Source organism: Dermochelys coriacea, chromosome 2 (genome assembly GCF_009764565.3).
Source record: "Dermochelys coriacea isolate rDerCor1 chromosome 2, rDerCor1.pri.v4, whole genome shotgun sequence".
NCBI classification, from domain to species: domain Eukaryota; kingdom Metazoa; phylum Chordata; order Testudines; family Dermochelyidae; genus Dermochelys; species Dermochelys coriacea.
In genome coordinates, this window is record NC_050069.1 from 20,218,430 (window position 1) to 20,233,353 (window position 14,924).

A 14,924-nucleotide genomic window follows, 5' to 3' on the forward strand; every position below is an offset into this window, starting at 1 on the left:
CGGAATACAAGTCCTTGCTTACAGACAGCCCCCCAACCTGAAGCAAATAGTCACCAGCAACCACATACCCACACAACAGAACCACTAACCCAGGAACCTATCCTTGCAACAAAGCCCGTTGCCAATTCTGTCCACATAGCTATTCAGGGGACACTATCATAGGGCCTAATCACATCAGCCACACAATCAGAGGCTTGTTCACCTGTGCATCTACCAATATGATATATGCCATCATGTGCCAGCAATGCCCCTCTGCCATGTCCATTGGTCAGTCTGGACAGTCTCTACGTAAAAAGAACAAATGGACACAAATTGACGTCAAGAATTATAACGTTCAAAAAACAGTCGGAGAACACTTCAATCTCTCTGGTCACTTGATTACAGACCTAAGAGTGGCTATTCTTCAACAAAAAAACTTCAAAACCAGACTCCAAGGAGAGACTGCTGAATTGGAATTAATTTGCAAACTGGATACAATTAACTTAGGCTTGAATAGAGACTGGGAGTGGATGGGACATTACACAAAGTAAAACTATTTCCCCATGTTTATTCCCCCCCCACACACACACACACACACTTTTCCTCAGACATTCTTGTCAACTGCTGGAAATGGCCCACCTTGATTATCACTACAAAAGGTCCCCTCCACTCCCCCTGCTCTCCTGCTGGTAATAGCTCATCTTAAGTGATCACACTCCTTACAGTGTATATGGTAACACTCATTGTTTCATGTTCTCTGTGTATATAAATCTCCCCACTGTATTTTCCACTGAATGCATCCGATGAAGTGAGCTGTAGCTCACGAAAGCTTATGCTCAAATAAATTTGTTAGTCTCTAAGGTGCCACACGTACTGCTTTTCTTTTTTGCGAATACAGACTAACACGGCTGCTACTCTGAAACCTGACATTTTCAGTGTCATTCTTTTAATGCCTCTTGTTATTAAATCAAGGAGTCCAGAGGCCAGATTAATCAAATGCTAATGTGTGGGGTGGGTGGGTGTGTTTTCAGATCCTTACCAAAATATTCCTATTCATTAAAATATGCTGAATAGATATATTTAAAAAATAAATTTTAGCGGCAATTATCAAAACACTGATATTCATAGAAAAACAGCACTTACAGGGATCAACAGCATAATCCAGTCTTACAAAAAACTGACATTTAAAATAAAAGTATCAAAGTTCAATGCAGTTATCTATAAAAATGGAAAATCAGTAATTTTATCAGAACTATTGATTCATCTACTTCTGTATTTTAATGGGAATAACTCATTTAAAAATTTAAAATTAGCCCCTTTTTATAGATAAGTAGTGTTCTAGTTTTAGAGAGAAGATGCTATTCTTCTGTTAAAATGTGTTTAAATGAAGAGAAGACAGACTTGATTAAATACTCAAATCATCCCCTTTGAAATGAAATGAAATGAACAAGTTCAATACACAGATTCAGACAGCGTATGCATCTATTCCATGTTATAATGTACTGAACAATAGGATGACTTGGATTCACAAGGAGGAATTAATTAGTGGCAGATGGGAGTTGCATCAGCCCTTTCTCAGACTCAAGGATCAGGATAAGCATCCAAACTTCTCAGTGGGGTTTAATTAAACTTCTGAACTCTATATACAAGTGCACGCATGCACAAACACACTTCACAGTACATCTTCTATAAAATATATCGTGTATATACACACACGCATCCATTTATATATACACATTGTCTACAATGTATATATACACATTGGATTTAACATTTCATGACTTCCCTTTAAACCTTTCGAGATTCACCCATTTCCCGACTTATGACTGTGACTACAGAGGGTTTCTGGAACTCAGCAATTAGAGCCTGGATGGGGAGCAGGGTAAGACACTGGATTTGTTGCAACCTTCGTAACAAAAATGGCATCAAGCTTTAAGGTTATCATTCCATGAAAATCAACGGGAGCAGGTTACACTCTTCAGAGCTACTGCTTCAGTTTGTCTGTATGCACATTAACCAGCCTCACATCAGTTACAGTGAAAAGGATATTCTTGCAAGGAGAACAGTGGGAAATGTTTTCTGCAGAATTTGAGGGGTGTGTGTCTGGGGGGATGGAGATGTTAACAACAACATTGGGGATGTTAAAATTCCATGGATTCCCAAAGGCTCTGCCATAAGCACCAGCTGTCAGATGAGCTTGCAAGCATTTAAAGACTGTTCCCATTAAGCCAAGCGAGGTGGCCTTTGGCAATTTAAGAATGGCCTGACGATTACGAGAAAAAGGACACTACAGAAGACTTGGCGGTAACCTGCTCTTAGTACTGCAGTGTGCTGCCACGTTCCACCTCCGAGGTGTCTGAACTTCAGTGATGGATAATGGAAATTCCTTGCAAAACATTTTGGAACCCTTCAGGATACAAGATACCTTCCATGAGTGCAAGATTATTAATGTCAACACGTGTGTTATCAGAAGCAAAAAAGACAAGCTCACACATCTGTTTCAGGATATTTGCTACCTCCTTTAAAAAGGTAATCCAATCTTCAAATATGTGCCACGCAACTAGAAAAAGTCTTTCATCTTTAAGGTGTGGGAGAAAAGGCAAATGATTTACTCCTCAAACATTAGGAAAGCTAACTGGCGTATGAATTAGGAAACCACACACATACCTGCTAAACACAGAGATGCTGCATTTGAACTGCTGTGAAAAATAAACACATCTCCATTGATGGAATAGGCATTGTTTCTCCTCTTCGTGAAACTAGTAACTGAAGCAATTCCAGTAAAGATGGCAAACGATTGATGAAATATCCTCAGAGAACAGAGGAGTTTCCTTCCCAATTCACCTTCAGTAACCAAACAAAAACCAGGGATGGCTGGGGCCAGCAGAATTGCTACATTTATTTTTTCCCCATCAGGTTCATCCACAGTTGACATTCTCCAGAGATTTCGGTGGTTCTGTAAATCCTGTGGTCCTTGAAATCCTTGAATGTTTTGGAGGGAACAAGTTGCTGTACTGGTCCATTGCTTATTCCAAGCTGGTCAAGAGATCGGGCCTGGGAGAGAGAGAGAAAGAAAGAAACAGACTGTTACATGGGATACACAGACAGGAGAGGGAAAAGCAATCATTCCTTCCACACTGGATTTACTACACATTCCAAATAAAACTTATACCCACACCAGTTTGTATCTTTCAACTGATCTTTGCATGTTACTAAGAGCCTTTTATAAATACTGTATAATCTAAACACTTGTATGCCAAGAAAGAATTATTGGATTCACCAAGGTTAACAAGATCATCAAATTTGTTAGTCTCTAAGGTGCCACAAGTACTCCTTTTCTTTTTGCGAATACAGACTAACACGGCTGCTACTCTGAAACCTAAGATCATCACAATTTGCTCTGAAGAGCTAACAGTTCAAGATGCTTTACCAGATGCAGGTGATATGAATGATAAAGTAATCAAAGTGCCATGGGCTGAAACAACTTCCCATCTACCTGTCAGATCCTTTTAAAAGCTCTGGGTTTTGTTTTTCCTCCTTCCATTTAAAAAGGAAAGGGAAAGTTTGCCTGCCCTGGGAAGGGTATCGGAGTGACAAGGAAGGGAGAGGACATAGGTGCTTCTAAGTAGATAGTTAACTGGGCTTACATGCCTTCACACTTCAGGAGGAAATGCCTAAACACAGTTTACATACCAGTACATGGTGGGAAAGTTTTGGCAAAGGAACTGCAGAGAAGAAGAACAGTTAGGAAAATAAATTCACTGAAACATAGCTTACCCACATCTACTATATCTGGGTTATGCCTCTCTTTCTCCTCTCAATCCTTGGCTAACAAAAGCGTATTTCAGGCCAGAATCCCACACCTTTGCTTCTATGGTGTAACATCTTACTGCACAAGTGGTTCCACCGATGTCCTTGAGACTAGTCATTGAGTAAGGTACTATGCAGTGAGGGCACGGGTCTCAGACTCTGGGCTTCTATTCCTGTCAAACCTCAGCAATTTGACGAAGAGTAAAGTTATGTCTACACTAGCAATTTGTCAGTAAAACTTAGTGAAAAAACCACACCCTTGACCAACATCAGTTGCACCAACAGAAGCGCCGGTTTAGACCACCACTCGTTTAAAGTGATTTAATTATGCCGGCGGGAGAGCTCTCTCCCCTCAGCATACAGCGGCTACACAGGAGATCTTACAACAGCGCAGCTGCATTGGTAGAGCAGTGCTGTTATGAGGTCTCTAGTGTAGACATAGCCTTATAGTGGACAAAAGATTTTAAAGGCACCAAACTGCTACACGGGTGAATATCCAGATGCTGAAAACGGAAAGCTACTGCAGAGCGAGTTGTGAAAGAAAACCCAACACACTCTTTGTACTGGGGTGCTTTTTTATTCCTCTTTATTAAAGGCAAGAAAAATCAGCTGACAGCACAAAGATTATTTTTCTTCTTTAACCAGCATGGGAAGGTGGTTCCCTTTTACATGTTCAAGCAAATGAGCAATGAAAGCTCAAACAAACAGCCTCAATAGCACAGGGTCAAATAAAAAGTGATAATTATTTGTTTTGTTAATAGTGTCAATGAAAGCACAAAAAACAAACCCATGACATAATCCTTCCCAGGCCTTCTCTTTAAGGCTTGAATTCAGGAAAGTGCATGCTTAAAATTAAACACATGCTTAAATGCTATTGACTCTGATGAGGTGTAAGCACTGTCCCGAATAGGGAAGCTCTCTTGATTGTATGAAACCACAAAACAACACTGCTTATGCTATGTCCTCAATGAGAGATAAAAAAGGTGTATTCTTGAGTTAACTTACAGAAGATAAAAGGTTAGTGAAGACAAGATGGGTGAGGTAATATCTCTGATATCTGTCTAATGTCCTGGGACAAACATGGCTACAACAACATTGTATAGTGCAGACAAGGCAGTTTGTAGTCTTCACATGAGTTTCAGGTTGAGTTAAACGGCTCCACCATAATCTCACTGGACCAACTAACTCATGTGAAGACTACAAACTGCCTTGGCATCTCTAGGATTTTACCTTGAGTTAGCAACTTCAGTTAAAAAAAAAAAAACAAAAAAAAACACACTTTTTTCCTCCCAACGAAGACAAGACCTCAGAGAGCCTGATCCAAAGTCCAGGGAAGTCAATGAGAGTCATTCACTTCAATGAGCTTCAGAATGGTCTTGAATCCTATGAAATTCCTTTTGATACACCACACAGCAAACTTCACTGACTTTGACAGCTATACAATGCTGAAAAGGCCTGTAGAATTAAACTTCTACCAAAAAAAGATAATTACTGTCTAAAAGCCTTTAGCTGAGAGTTTTTGCTATCCATCTAAGTTCCTGCAAAACGTGTGGACACGGGAAAAATACTAAATCTCTGTCACCATAGAAATTAGAGGTGAAGAGACTTACATTTTGCCTTGCAGTAGTTTTCCAGTGGTTCTTCAAGTCCAATTTTAGATTTCTCAAGAAATGGTTTGCACCATTTCTTTTGGGAGACTAACCTAACAGTTCTCACTGTCAAGATTAATTTTCTTTTGCTTATTTTCATCCCTTAACTCCTAGCAAAAGAAAAACACACACACACACACACACACACACCCCAACCAACTTGGACCAGCCTGGATTATTTTTCTTCTTCCTCTACAATTATTAGTATTACAGTAGCAACCAGGGGCCCAAAATGAGATCAGCGCTTCATTGTGCTAGGTGCTGTACATGCACACATAGTGATAGTCCCAAAGTTTACAACCCAAACTAGACAAAACAGACAAAAGTGGGATGTAGGAAGCATCATCTGAGGTAGAGAGAGATGAAGGACTCCATCCTACCCAATCCTGAGCACTCTGACCCTGCTCCAGCAAAGCACTTAAGAGCATGTTTAAGTAAATAAACACTTGGATTGACGCCACTGGGACTATTCACACTCTTAATTTGAAACTGGAGCAGAGTCATGCTCATCACCTCACTGCACTGAGCTTGGATGTGTCTACAGCTGAGAGAGCGCCGCCCAGCTGGAGTTACAGACCTGCGCTACCTTGGCTAGAGCTAGCATGTTAGAAATAGGAGTTTGGACACTGAGAATCAGGGGGCATCTCAGGCTCTCAAGTCCACCCGACCCCCTGGGTCCAATCTTGGTTGGCTAGCCTGAGTTTCCACCAGAGCCAAAATGTCCACACTGCTATTTTTAGCATGCTAACTCAAGGCGAGCTAGTGGAGTCTACTGGGGCGGGGAGCCTCATTCTCAGCTGCAGCGTACACATGCCCTAAATGACGTGCCCAAGATCAAACGGGAAGTGTACAGCAAAATCAGGAAATTTCCCATGTGCTAGTCCAGTGCCTTAACCACAAGACCATTTCCCCCCTTGGATTAAGGCCATCAAATACTTGCATATGGCAAGAACCAGTGAAGCTGGTGTAAAAGTACAGGAGGAAGTCCGGTAGATGGTAAACAAAACAACTCTGTAGGAAAGACTATATCAGCCTCAGAACATTAACAACTAACCTTCAACCTAAACCACACTTTCAAGGGCAACATATAAGATACAAATTGCAGCTTTGTCTGTCTACCCTATGGGCTTTCACACTGGTATGTAGGCATCGATGACTTAAATCCCCACTAAAAAAAAAAAAAAAAAAAAAAAAAAAAAAAAAAAAAGAGTACTTGTGGCACCTTAGAGACTAACAAATTTATTTGAGCATAAGCTTTCGTGAGCTACAGCGCACTTCATCGGAAGGTGAATCCGACATAGCTCACAAAAGCTTATGCTCAAATAAATTTGTTAGTCTCTAAGGTTTCACAAGTACTCCTTTTCTTTTTGCGAATACAGACTAACACGGCTGCTACTCTGAAACAAGAAACAAGATAATGGAAAGTTAAGAATTGCACATAATTCTGTGTGGCTAGGGGAGTCCAGGTGATTAATGACTGCATGGACCAAAGTTAAGATAGTTACTTACCAATTAGTTAAGGAATTCAGTGAGAGGACAGAAGAGAAAGGGAGTTTCATCTGTTTAAATATTTACTGTTAGAGTCTCAAGTGCATTGGTTTCAGCAGCTATACCAACGGACAATTTGGTCCATGGTTTCTCAGGCCATGTCTACAGTGGGGATTTGATAGGTTTCAAAGTAGCAGCCATGTTAGTCTGTATTTGCAAAAAAGAAAAGGAGTACTTGTGGCACCTTAGAGACTAACAAATTTATTGGAGCATAAGCTTTTGTGAGCTATAGCTCACTTCATCGGATTCACCTTTCTCTTTTTTTTTAGTGGGGATTTGAGTCATCGGTGCCTACATACCAGTGTGAAAGCCCATAGGGTAGACAGACAAAGCTGCAATTTGTATCAGTGCATCTTACCCCAGCCCGCTTGAAATCAAAATAAACTGCATCAGTGCAAACTGCAGATGAAAGTGGCTTTACAAACACTAAGGGTTTGCACCCATGCAGCTATACCACTGACTGGCTTGGTGGCTATAACAGGACAAACCCACAGTGTAGTATTCTGCACAGTTATCATGCACTCTATTTATAGGTTCTAATGTGTCAGCTGCTGTTCTCTGAATTGAGGCCAGGAAAGGGCAGAGAGAAGCAAGTCTGAAAGGGTCAGCGAGGTAGATTTAGGTCTCAGATTTACATTTTGCAAAAACTGAAGCAGTTTGACAGAACATCAGTACAACAGAAAAACATTTCTTTGATTTTTTTTTTTTTTTTTTTTTACTCCAGAAAGGGCCCTTCCCCCATTCCCCACCTCACACACCACACAGAGAACACACATCTATTATTGGCCAATATTGTGTTAGTACAAGAGAACCAAAGAGCAAAACTGACTAGTGTATTTTTATTGCCCACGCTGCAACGTAAGAGACAACAATCTGCATTTGCAGAGCAGAGCAAGTTAGATTTCTAAATTTATTTTTGGTTTTAATATGGAAAGGCGAAATTAGTAACCCAAATAAGGGAAATCTGTTATTTAAATTATGATTTATAACTAGTACTCTTTTAACCTTGAAGAGATTCAAACAAAACAAAACAAAACAAACAAAAAAAAAGGAGTGCTACGTAAGTGTTAAACAGCATAAAATTCTAAGCATTAACCTAGTCTTGGACAGTTTTTAAAGTAAATTTTAATAAGGCTATGCCCCATCGGCATCAGCTGGCATAGCCGTGTTAGCAGAAACAGTTTAAAAAGAGTTTCCTAATAAGGGATAAAACTGTAGCATTGATGGAGCTAAAGGGAAGTATTCTATAGTAAACATTATCTGTCTTTGTATGCTATCCAAGATAAGAGTGCTGCTATGCCTTGGAAGCATGTACACAACAGAGAGAGAGGAAAAAATGATTTATTTTATGTGATCAAAATGTTGTACGACTCTCAAAAGAGAATTTTGGCTCTCTCACACAAAGATCACGATAGGTAATTAGAGAACACCATCCTGAAGAGATACTGAGCAGGCTTCCTGATTGGGAAAGACCAAAAGGCACTAATACAAGCCTTTCAAGAGAGACCACCACTAGTTTCTTGCACTACTTCCAATTCTGACAGACCTACTATGCACTGTGTGTGTGTCTGAACTAGCCTGTACACTCTTTGGGGCAGGGAGCCATAGAATCACAGAAATGTAGGACTGGATCCTACTTCAAGAAGTAATCTAGTTCAGCCCGCTATGCTAAGGCAAGATCCATTATGCCTACACAAGTCTGGGTTAGCAAAACATCTGACTGGTTAGCAAAATGCCAAGAGCAATGATGGACACTTGATAAATAATTGGTATATGCAGGCAAAAGTTAAACTTAAAAACCATCAAGTACCTTAGATCACCTGTGCAAGACCAAACACCAGTGCCCCCTGCAGCTTGAACTTGTGCTGGGGATGGCTGGTTGATAAAGAGTTGCAACCTGACAGTCTCCCCTCTCCACTGGAAATGGCCTATTTCACAAGCACGCTAGGCAATGCAATGCAATCCCAAAATGCTCTAGTGCAAATACGGCTGCCAAGCCCAGACACTGGGACAGGATCAAGGACTTGTGTTTCTGATGCACAGAGATATAACTTGTGGATCCTACATAAAGCAGTGGATAACAATGCATGCCTTCCACTTTGCTTCTACAAGGCTGTGCATCATGGCTGAAAAGATGATTTAGGGAAACAGACCAGGATCACAAGCTGAAAAGATAAGCAGTGGCCCTTTAAGTTGAGGAAAAGAAATGTTTTAAAGCATATCCCTCTTAATCAGTAATGTACTCAGGAAAATGTACTCTGCCCATTCACTTCAGTTACTAAAAGCAATTTCAGATCTACGGGGTCACCCAGTCTCTATGGTGGGGATGTTCTCTGACATGTTCTTTATGCAGAAAACACCTGAATACAGTGATTGCTTTATAGCAGGGGTAGCCTGATGCTTTTGAAAGACCCCCAAATATTTTTATTTACTTATCATTACTCTTCTTTTTAATTATTTCCTCCAGAGTCTGGTCCTTGACTATACCTTGACAAAAAAAAATAATTGACTACCCCTGCCTTATGCACACCACCTCACCCACTCACAGAGCCACAGCATCCCAGGGACAACTGCAACCTTAGCCAGCATAGGAAAGTAACCTTTGGTTTGTAGCTCTCTTCAGCTTGAGATGCATTTTACACTTTTGCTAGTCTCCTCTTTGCCCCCTTCCCTTCTGTTTCTCTTCTTTGGAAACAAAGGATGTAATCCTGACCCTGCTGAGAGTTTTGCCATTGACTTCACTGTGCCCAGGACTTCATCCGAAGAGCCAGTGCCAGCCAGCTGTTTGGAAACCTCTGTGAATGATCCGAAGGAAGGGGTTCTCATAGACATTCCCAAGAAGACGTTCCACCTCCTGGCAATACCTTTAAGCGCTTAAATCAGTGCACAGCCCAAGGAAATCAGCTGCCAGGCATGAAATCATGCCCTACGGGTCACAAAGCAGCACTGCAGTCACTCCATGACCACTGAATCCCAAACGGAGAACACTGGATGGGAGTTTCATTGCCATGAAGCCAGTGGCACAGCCACTCCCCCAAATTACCATCCAGGCCAAGGCGCAGTGGGCCCCCAGCGAGCTGTGCTCTGCAGCATATGGAGGAGGATATGGATGCCCGGAACAAACCATTCTGACCATTCACACTCCCCAACACAAAAAGCAAAACCACACAGGTTCCAGCTACTTCTGGTGCCTTCTATGCCCCTTGCACAGGCAGGACTATTTGTCCCTGAGACAAGAGCAATGAATGGGCCAAGAGTCTGTACCAGTTTCTACAGGGCAGTAGGGTGGTGTAAATGTCAGACTTGCATCAAGGCTTTCCTAGTGTCTGTGCATCTCAGAAGCAAATCCGTCATGTTGTTTATTTTAGCATCATCAAGATTCAACAAAAGCTTATTGTGACACCGCTGAAAGCCAACCAGCAAGTGCAGGGCTAGTGTGGTATTTTACTTGTTTTTATCCTCCATTCTAGCTTATGAGATCCCTACCCCAGCCTACATTTCTTTCAGCTTTTCAGATTTATTTTAAGCAGCAATTTTTATTACCTTAGCACCTCAGAGCGCTAATCATGGACCAGGACCCCAGTGTGCCAGGTGCTGTAGAAATATGACAACCGGACCTTGAAGGACCTGTCTACACTAGAACTTTCAACCCAGTTTGCAACCAGCGAGTGGTCTGGTTGGCTCTCAACAGGTTGGGTTTTTTTGCCTGCACATATGGTGGTTAAAACTCAGCAGCCCTGGCCCACTAGCAATGTTTAGCTTCTGCCAGAGATTGAAATCAGCTCCTGGTTGCCTCCCTGAAACCAGTTTGGCACATTGGGTTTGCTCTTGGCCATGTGGACAGGACCCCCTTACTAGGTTTGTGTAATCCCTCTGGTCAGCTCAACTCCCTCCCACCTCTCAGTGCAGCAGCACACACTGCCCCACAGACACATCCTTCACAAGATCTATATAACCCTAGCTGAGGCAGGACAGGGTAGCAGCTCACATTTCCCAGGATGCACCAGTAAAAGGGTTAGGCATGGATGCCTCTGTGGACACTAAGTGAACCTTGTGCTGCTTGTGGCCATTTAAGGGGGCAGCACTTGTGAACGGTTACAACCACCACAGCTGAAACAGAAAGCACTGCTCAGTTTCACTTTCTTGTTACAAAACAACTTACCCTTGTTACTGTCACTTAGCCCCAGTCTACACTTCAAAGTTTTATTGGTATATCCATACTCACAAATTCTCTCGATCCTAGTGTTCTGAGCAAGGTACTGGAAGCCAGGAACACCCAAATTCTAATGCTGTGTGGTCTTAACCTACCAGCCTTTGCCTGCACTAGCCTATTTTTGGGAAGTCCCTTACTACTGCAGTTCCAGCAGTGCTGGTCTGCTACAAGCTTGGCCACATGATAGCAGCAAAATCAGGGTGTACTATCTACACTGGTGATCCTACAGGTCCCGCCACCGGTGCAGCTGCACCAGAGATTTCCAAAAGAAGTTAAAAGTAGAAACAGACTCTGGGTCTCAGCTTTCATGTTGTTAGAATGCAGATAATAATACTTACCTCTGGATTCATGTTTGTGAAGCTTTGAAGAAATGCTAACAATAACTCTTTTCTCTTCCAGATCTGAAGGCAATAAAGTCACCTGCTAGAAAAGTTTATGCCTTAATTTTCACTCCACAGATTACTGCCCATACGTAAATCCAAGAGAGGAGTAAAATCCACCTCCAAATCTCTAGCAATCTCCTCAGGGACAAAGCTATTTGCACTTGCAAGCAGAATAGTCCAAGAGATTTGTCTCATCAACTCTCTCAAGCAAACTGGCTGCTAATTTATGGATGAATTAACCATTATCTTAAAAAATAATAATAATGCCTGGGACATTTCAATCACTGTCCTGCATGTATTATCTGACAGGCTTCAGCTAAGGGCCAAGGCAGGCCATGTTAAAGTAACAGGGATTAAGCCGGCATAGCTACAGCGCCACAGCTCTCAAACACACACAGTGTTGATGCTGTCTACACTAATGGAAGGGATTTTTCTGTGAGTATAGGAGCATCACATTCCCTGAGTGATGGGAACTAGATTGAGGGAGCATTCTCCTGTCGACCTAGCCGTGTCTATACTGGAGTGATTGTCGGTAGAGCTGTGTTGCTATGCAGGTGTGGATTTTCTGCCACCATGACCACAGTTGTGCTGGTAGAAATGTTAAGTATAGAACAAGCCTAAATCAGCCATTTTTCCGCCAAAATATGTGCTTGCACCAGCTCATCTAAAGTGGTTCAGAAGCCAATTTAAGGGGTGGTCTACACAGGAAAGTCAAAGTGGAATAAGATAAGGTGTGAATTTAAACCACTATAATTATACCAATGTAACTCCCCCGAAGAGTCTGTTATTCCGGTGTAAGACTGCCTTTTTCAGTTTAGCTTTGGTCTCTTAGAAAGGGGCTTAAGCTAAACTGGGGGGGAAAAACCATTCTTATAGCAGAAAAGAGAGTAACCACATAAGGGGTTATACCAGTACAACTGGTAAAACTTTCAAATGTAGACAAGTCTTGGGTTAATCCAGGGCAACTTCTGTGTTTAAACTAGGTCAAAAAATTCAATTACGAAACCTTTCCTAATATTAATCATTTATTCCCTCTGAAAGGTCCTGATCCAATATTGATTGACTTCAACAGGTAACGGAGAGAGAAAGAAAGCTGCAGGCCGGTATGTAGCAGCGGGTTAGCATCCAGCTGGATTTGCCAGAATTTGCACTTTATAAAGCTAAGAAATATACGGATGCAAGCTTTATCTCTGTATATATATGCACATGTATCTTTATCACATGGCACTGCATACAGCCATAAGTTAAACCAACCGCCCCCCCCAAAAAAATAATTTAATTGGAAAGAGGCCCTATTATTATTAAGTGCTGATAACGTGCTCTTAATACATAGGAATAAAAAAAAGAACAATGATACCACAAACTGCCAAAATTCCACGAGGCATTCTGAAAATCTTCATCTCAGCTGGCTTTGACGAGTCATCTGCCAATTAGAACCAGGTGGGACTTCTTTTGTATTCCAATGGGGGTAGAGGAGGGGTGTGAAGTGCTTAGTAAGGTTACTTACTACTTGCACTTCAAGCCAAGTGTGACAGTACACAGAGCAAGGAATTATCGCTGAATTTAAATCCAGGTCTCAAATGAGCCAACCACCAAGAATTAAGCCTCAAAGCCGCCAACTATTAAAGCATGCATGGATGATAGGTTTTGAGTGGCCGTCTGAACCGATTAAAAAATTACTAAAATCCTCCCTACAGTGTCAGGGGGGAGGGCGACGGTTGTGTGCGTTTTGAGGGGGTTTTTACTTGGGGTTGTTTTCAGGGTTTGATTTCTGGTCACTTAAGCACAGACTCCTGCACCTTATTCAGGCATCCACAACAAATATTTCCTGTCTCTCATCCAACCCATCCTGTATACCCAACTCAGCAAGGAGCACATGCCACAATTAAGCACATGCCTAACTTTTGAGTGTGTGGTCTCACTGATATCAATGGCATTAGTCAGACATGTTTAAAGTGAAGTATGCGTGGAAGTGCACCGCTGGACCAGAGACCCTGTGCCTAGAAAGCGCTTCTCATCCGAACATGCCAGTTACAAACACCAGGAGTTACAAACTGGCCAGTCAACCACACACCTCATTTGGAACCAGAAGTATGCAATCAGACAGCAGCAGAGACAAAAAATAAAATAAAGCAAATACAGTACTGTACTATGTTAAATATAAACTACTAGCAAAAAATAAAGGGAAAGCAGCATTTTTCTTCTGCATTGTAAAGTTTCAAAGCCGTATTAAGTCAACTTTCAGTTGTAAACTTTTAAAAGAACAACCACAATGTCTTGTTCAGATTTGCAAACATTTCAGAGGTGTTCATAACTCTGAGGTTCTACTGTAGAACCTGATTTTCAGAGATGCTGGGCTCTGAAACTCTCAAAATCACAACCCCATCCTCCCTTCATTCAAATCCCTCCTGAAAACCCACTTGTTGAGGGCCCGCCAACACTAACCCAGCCACCATCCCAATCCTTATTCATTTAGAAAAGGAGTACTGGTGGCACCTTAGAGACTAACAAATTTATTAGAGCATAAGCTTTCGTGAGCTACAGCTCACTTCATCGGATGCATCTAATAAATTTGTTAGTCTCTAAGGTGCCACCAGTACTCCTTTTCTTTTTGCGAATACAGACTAACACGGCTGCTACTCTGAAACCTGTGCTTATTCATTTATTAAGTCTCAAGTTATCACCATCCCCTGGGGTCTCCCACTGAGTTTTTGTTTAAGGTCAGCTAGAGAACTTTCTACAGTTTTGACTGGACTTTCTCTGCACTATGCTGATTGGCCATTTGCACCAACCCTCTCCTTGTTCCCCCTCTCTCATGGTACCTTCACATCAGCTTCACTCCACATCTGACCAGCTTGCCCACTTCTCCCCAGCTCTGTCCCACTCAACCCGCTTCCATTCTCTTTTCATCCGATTTAGCTGATCCCCTCCTGAATAGACCCCCTAGCTCAAGGGCACCAGCAGTCAAAAAATGCTAACACAATGTTAAGAACTGTTATGAAAGGGATAGAAAATGAGCCAGAAAATATCATAATGGCACTATATAAACCAATGGCGTGCCCAAATCTAAAATATTGCTTGTAGATCTGGTTGCTCTACCTCAAAAAGAATATAGTGGAACTGGAAAAGGGGCAGAGAAGGGCAACAAAGATGATCAAGGATATGGAACGGCTTCCATAAGAAGAGACTCTAAAAAGTCTAAAAAAGCTATTCAGCTTAGAAAAGAAACGATTAAGGGAGGATATGACAGATGTCTAGAAAATCACAAATGTTGTGAAAAAGTCAATAAAGTGTTATTTACCCATCCACACAATACAAAAACCAGGGGTCACTCGATAAAAT